The sequence below is a fragment of the Saccostrea cucullata genome, unplaced genomic scaffold, assembly GCF_032062105.1.
Source record: "Saccostrea cucullata isolate Sc308-1 unplaced genomic scaffold, CSIRO_AGI_Scuc_v1 ctg17543, whole genome shotgun sequence".
Lineage (NCBI taxonomy): Eukaryota > Metazoa > Mollusca > Bivalvia > Ostreida > Ostreidae > Saccostrea > Saccostrea cuccullata.
Genome location: NW_026934291.1, coordinates 38 through 7,365, shown reverse-complemented (window position 1 = coordinate 7,365; position 7,328 = coordinate 38). Strand labels below are relative to the sequence as shown.

The 7,328-nt window shown below is 31.6% G+C and overlaps 1 long non-coding RNA gene across 1 annotated transcript; it reads left to right on the top strand.

Moving 5' to 3' along the window:
- Positions 1-4,320: 4,320 nt before the first annotated feature.
- Positions 4,321-6,726, top strand: LOC134240379 (uncharacterized). Its single transcript, XR_009986425.1, has 3 exons — positions 4,321-4,379; positions 4,870-4,986; positions 6,625-6,726. It is a non-coding gene; the product is annotated as an uncharacterized LOC134240379 (long non-coding RNA).
- Positions 6,727-7,328: the final 602 nt, after the last annotated feature.

Here is a 7,328-nt window from a genome sequence, read left to right as displayed (position 1 = left end):
TTTTTTTCAAAGTGCGTTAATTTGGTCCCAAATTTAACGCACTTTGAAAAAAAATTTCAAAGTGCGTAATTTTTCAAAGTGCGTTGTAACACAGCCGTTTTGATGTGTAAAGTAAAATATTTACATTCCTATTTGTTTTCTCTGCGATATCTCGAAGAGAGTTTTAAAATGAGTTGATTTCCTAATAATTAAACCTGATGTGAAAATTCTGATATCTGATATGCATGTCATTCCTGTTGCATGTCTTTTTGTCTGACGTCAGTGCACATAGGCGGGGACTATTTAATTGGAATAGGATATAAATATATAAGAACTCACTGTCTATAGTTTGTTGGGTATTCCAGGGACATCAAGGCAGTTAGAAAGTGCGATAATTTACACATAACAGGCTTCACCCGTTATGCGAATTATCCCTGTTTCGAACTATAATCTTTGATGCCCTGGCATACCAACGTGGTCATTTGAATAACTCCTGAATATTGGAAAGGGGGGATATAGTTTTCATTGTGAATTGTAAACAATACAAGTATACTAGCTTTATGTAAAGTTTCAACTTTAAAGTTTAAAAAATAAGAAGAGATATCCATTTGTAATGTACAACGTTAATCTGGAAAGTAAGCATGCATTAGTTCATTATGGTATTCCACGTTATATTAATTAAGGAATGAAGCTTGTTTGAACCTATGTTATACGATATAACATACCTTGGGGCTTTTATTTTCCATCAATTTAATTTTAGTTGTAACACGCCATTTGATTTGATAAAAGATTTATTTAATATTGTATAACATAGGTAGTCTGCGTCACAATGAGTTACATCAAAAACGTATTATTCCACTTGACGTTAATTTTAAAATATGCTCAATTTGAAGTCATTTGGGGGGGGGGATTCTTTTATTGTCTACATTGAAATTAAATTATAAGGAATTAAGTTTATTTTAACCTAGGACATAATATAGCTTTGGGCAGTTTACGCTTTTTTAATAAACCGCTTTGCATAATATAACATATATTACATAGGATAAAATAAGCCCCATTCCTAAAACGCTGATATATATCACTCAATATGCCGAGTTGTAAGACATAAATAAACAAACAAAAAAATCGTACATTTTAATGTAAACAACTTCTAAAAAAAATCTGTAAAAACTGGTTCAAATACAAAATTCTGATTTTGAAAGTTTCAAAATAATTGCTACTTAGTATATAAATATGAATATCAAGAAAAGCATTTATTAAAAGTTCAATAAAGAAAATATATACATGTGAGAGAGATATTGTCTTTAGCAACATTTTTTAAAGAATGAAAAAGTTTTTATTTAAAGAAAGAAAAATAAATTTTTAAAGTTCCTGGCCTGTCAGTCAAATCAGAAACTATTGTTTTTTAATGATTGACAGGCGGTAAATTATTGATCTTGAGTCAGGTAGATTTTGGGGGCGTCAACGTAAAATTGGGTGTTTAACAACATTTTTCATTATTTATTATTTATACTGAAAAGTGTTCCTCAAAAAGATATTTTTCTATTGGGTTTGAATTTAAATTGATAACAGTTTTTGATGTAAACTTCAGAGGATATTGTTTTTACTATCCACAACGTACATGTGACATGTTAATTAATAAATTTAGAATGCCACATTCCGTAGTTGAGTTTTGTAATCGTTTAATTTTTTGCCGATTGATATCTTAAGCATATTAACAACTGTTAACTAGCAATATTATCGTTAATGTGCATGTTAATTACATAACTAACACTTCGCCGCCATTACAGGTGTACACAGTGACGTAATGATTAAGTTCTGAGACGGCAGAAATTCACAGGTGTCGGGAAAATTACACGCAGTGGAACCGCAGATGAAAATAGTAAGGTTTTTTCTTCTTCATTCCATGAAAATATTTAATTTAATTTTGATATAACTAAAATTAATTAACTTAAGGATATCCAATCTGTCCAATATAATTATCTTATAAAAATGATTTTAAAAAATAGCTTGAAATATGGCTATAAAGGAACTTAATTGTACCTGAATTAATAAGCAATCCCCGTATTAATTTAGCACCAATTATTATTTTGTTTTATGAAAAATATCAACAATATTTTTTTTCAAAACGTACATTCGATGGATTTATACTTAGATTAAGACATTATAGTACAGTGTATTTATTCCTCTTTCGTTGTAAGAGAACAAATTCTAGCTTTGTATTTGTAAAACAAGATTATATTTATATATAAATTAATTTAAGATAATTTTCATTATCCTTCAAACGGTGGCCGGTTCCCGGGAATAGAAGATGAGAAATTCTTTACCATATTTTAGAAAAGAAAAAAAATGGGAAGGGGGCTCATATGAAGATGACGAAGCATACTTTCACTTAAACAAAATTATCTTTTTTTTTTTTTAAATTTCTCTAACATGATTAATAAACTTTAAAAAATTTCAGGAATTGATTTTTAATAAAATAAAAACCGATTTACCTTTTAAGATTGCGTATGAAAACATTTAATGTTTATTCTGTTGTTTTGCAAGGTCAACCTTGCAATACGTTAAAATAAATGAAAAAATTGTGAATAAAAGATGAAATATTTCATTTTAAAAATCATTCTTCTCATATTTTCTCCACAGCAGGCCAAAAGAAAAACCAGTTGAAACCGGACAACCACTCCCGGCTCTTCTCATTTGCATTCAAGACAGATTTGCATTTAAAGAGGTTTGGTTCTCGGCTGCTTTTGTAGTCATTTTTGTGGCCTGGACATCTAGCCCGAAAACTCTATTTCAAATTTTAGTTCAATTTTTAACATTTATATTGAAACTTCAGAAAAAGCCTTATTGCTTCTGAATTATTTGTATGAATGCATTGAATGGGCAAACATATATACATGAAACATATATACCATAATCTGATGATTTCCACTAATAATTCTTAAAATGTATGTTTTAGCTTCTGTATATTAAAGCAAATGGGTTTGGGGCTGCTTTCCTAAACCCACCCTCCAATTACTGCATTTTGAGTATATTTTTGAGTTTTAGTCTTATTGCTCTTATTTGAATAGAGTGTACTGCACCAAAAATGGGGGACGGGACTTTCATAGAACATTTTTTTTATAGTGGGGATAGGCATAAGCAATACTACTCTACTACCGTAAGTGCAATCTGGTTTCTCTTTAAAATTATAAAGACCATATTTCCATAGAAAATTATCGTAGAGGGAAAACAAATGAAAAATTTGATTTTAACCGCATTATGGTACACTCAAAGACCATACGTCAGCTCAATTTTTGCAAGCCTTAAAGAAAAACTTGCCAAACACCATGTGTGAAACCTGATTCCCCTTTATACATATTAAACAAAGCTGTAACTCCGTAAAATATCATCAAATCAGAATAAAATGCAAATAAATGTATGATCTAGAACTCATCAGACTTTACCTGCCAAAAATCGTTTCAATATTTGACAGACTGGCAGACATGGGGACAATACGGCAGACGGACAGACACGGAGGAAACCTACAGCTCACCTTTTCACTCGTTTAGGATTTATCAAACACTTAGGGGTTTTTTTTTCTTCAGAAAATATGAGAAAAATTAAAATGTATTTCTGTTAGATGAATATATTATCATACTATTTGAATATCGCTATGCACATACTAACATAGGGCTAAATCTGGTTTTTCATACGAATTGTCTTTTCTTTTCAAGCTTCCAAACGGAAAATGTTAGGTGTCACGACAGTACACACCCCCTTTTCATAAACATTAAAATAAATGAAGGGAGACCTCTTATCTGTAGTGTATTAGACTCAACTTCATTGAAAATAAAGACATTAACTGTAAAATACTACTACAAGCACGTGCAACTCCTTCTGTCCCTCTATTATAATAAACAGGAAGTAACTCCATTTTGAATATATCATTAACATCCGGTGACGTGTATACATTTGTATGAGGTGTTTTTCCTAGCTTGCAGGAAAGACCCGAGAAGATGCGATTTTGCTTATGTCTTACCCCCCCCCCCCTCTTTTTTTCAGGAATAGTGAATTATTATAATTTAGTTGATTTTAATTTAGATTATTTGTGAATGATATTTTTCGTTCTTGCTTAAAAATTATATAGGTCTAGATGCACAAGCTACAAGCACTGCTTTTCTGTCTGGTCATGGCCTGCGTTAGATGTCAGTTTCCGGTTCCGTTTGGCATGATGGGAACAGGGTTTCAAGTTACCTCCCACTTTAGATCAGACAGGTACCGGGTTCCCACTACCACCCACTGTAGATCAGTCGTCTGTACCGATGGTGAGAGGAAAAACTTTGATGGAGGCATCAAGGAGGAGAAACAACCGTCGGTTTTTATGAATGCTTTCAAAAGGGAAATTCTCAAAAATTTTAGTAAGCAATCTTTCAAAATATGCGTATATATTTGTTGAAATGACATTTCTTTCATCTCCATAATACCAATAAGATGGACGTACAAGGCAAGCAATAAGCCTAAGTTATATACTTAGTTGGTATACCGTATGTCTCAAATCAAAATACCTTGACCAGGCCCAAGGGATGCAGAAGTGAAGTTCAATATTATAAAATCTTTATCAACTTACTATGATTGTTTTTTATAAAAGAAAGAAAGAAAGAAAGAAAAACCATGCAATCTTGTAAATGAAATTGAAAAAAGAAATCAGGCTTGATGAGAGGAGCCCTTTCATTAATTTTTTATTGAATTAACCCCCCCAAAAAAAATTCAGGAGAGAGAGAACAGTCAACTAACCAAAGAAATACATTCCTCGATAAATGCATATGGAAAAACATGCATACGAAAATGTATACAATCCTATTTGTATAAAAGTCTCGTACTGTATTTCATATTTTTTTCTGATTTCAGTGATAGATCAAATAAATATATCTAGCTGCACAGTTCCACTGGATAATCTAGCAACTTTGATGGGAATGTCGAAAAACCCTTTCCGCTTCTTTGTCACGAACGAGTTATGTGAAGAATGTGAGTATTGAGACCATTGTTCCTAGTATAAAATTTGGTTTCAACATTTCCTAATAATAATTATACAACACCTTGTATCGGGGTTTAGATAACAGTTTAATTCTAAAGTTCTCTTTTGTAGTGGTGTAGTTAAATCAAGGTAATTTGGTCATGAATTTGAAAAAGAAATTTGCAGAAAGTTTAAATTAAAGTAAGTCGAAACGCAGACTCACTGGATCGTTTTCAACATGTGATAACATTCGCCCGCATGGCGCAGTGGAGCGTCTGTACTAGAGTCGCAGAGTAAGGAGTTGATCCTTACGTCGCGGGTGCAAATCCCACTATGGGACGTGGAGACCAGTCCTTCGGAGGAGACCGTATAAACCGGGAGGTCCCGTGTTGCAGTAGATGCTGGCATAAAAAAAACCCTCATTGCTCAATGGCCCTAAGTGCCGAGTATGACAAAATTTGCAGCTCGATCTCGACCGGCAAGTGGGGCGTCTTCGTATGAGTGAAAAATTCTCGAGAGGGACATTAAACAGTATACAAACAAACAAACAATGTCTTTTTAATGGAGGGATAATTTTCCAGTGGAAGTCTGTTGACATTCATTAAAACAATTGTAGCTTTCTTAAAAAAAATGAATAAAAGAAAGCAATTAAATGAATCTGTTTTGTACACTAATGTGACTCAAAGTCGTGTTATATTCTTTTTCGAGGGCCACAACATCTTTACTAGCCAGGGGTTTTAAATCGCTATTCTCCTCATTAACGTATATGTAGCTCACAATATACCAGTATCTTTCCTATATACTGATAACATTGCAAAATAACTCTTCCTGCAAAATCAAATATTATAAGATTTAAAAATTCACATAACAGTGAATTCTGAATCTTTATCAAACGATAAAAAAGATAGGCTTTTTTAGGGAAAAAGGGAAACAAAGTTGGTATTTTATCGTTCATCTAGTTTGATCCAGATGAGGTGAACAGGATTTCTAGACATAAAATTATACAGAGGTTCCTTAATTATTAGGACTCTGAACTCCATAATTGTATCGGGAATAAGAAAAGTAAAGTTCAAAACTAAATTGAATATGTCCTTAATAAGAATATAAAGGACAAGAAAATCCCCGCCATGAAAATATCACTCCAAAATTCAAAAGCACATAAATGAAGAGTATATCTTCGTGATGCATGTTTGAGATCATCCTTAAAAATTGTTTGTTTGGAATTGCCGCCTGGATGGTTTCAGACACAGAAGGGAGGGCAGGAAGATAAATTTTGAATCTTTAATTTAAAAATCCTCAATAAAAAGTTAAAAAAAAACACCCACATTTTCTGACTTTTTGAAAAGAAAAAAAAAGTATCTACTATCAACAAAAAATTCTGATTTTGAACAGATCTGACACTACATACCTGGTAAGTGTTTTGTGTGGTGCATGTGATAACAGGTCAAGAATTGATTCTAAATAAAAAAATTAATATTTTCTTACTTTTGCTCAATATAATTTTTTTCAGGAGGGGCATTTTAATGAGGTGGGAGGCAATTCCAAATTAAACAAACAATAATTTTATTTTGGCTTGACAAAGAAATCCGCAGCTTGTACAGTACGTAATGTTATTTTACAAATCTTACAATTTTACATTTTCTTTCCAGTTATGTTCCGACTAATTGTGCCGGGTGCCAAGGCAATTCTCACAGGATAATCCACAACAGCCATGACTAGTTCTACCCAAATTATTTATAAATAACTGGAAAAACCGCAAAACATTAAATAAATAACAGAAATTCAGTGTTTCTTCATTTTATGTTCTAAATTATTATGAACCAGTGAATCAAAATATTTTTTCTATGGATTTAGGAATATCATATGTTGTGTTGTTATGTTTATACCTGTACATTTTTTAATATTTAACTGTAACTTTTACTTATACATCAAGATTTCATTTCCATATTTTTATTACTGCTATCGAATTCAAAACAGTTTAAGCTTCAAAATTTCAACAAAAAAATTTAAGTTTTAAACTAAATCATAGTACCAAAGAATTTACTATTCAAGTAATTATAATAGTCTAAGAGTAGATAAGGTTATTTTTTCATCAACTGTTCATTTGAAACAAGAAAGAAATGTAAACATGATGAATCATTTGGTTTTACAGGATAACGTTTAAAAAAGATGAACAAGTTTTATCCTATAATATTTGATTTTTTAAATACATGTTCATCTAAATATTTACATCCACTGAATATTTTCTTCTGTACTTCTTAAGAAAAACATGTCCGTTTCTCAGTTCATGAACAACACTAAGCATATCACCTGTACAGATTATTTGATCCGTGGCTGTTCCATTATAATCTTT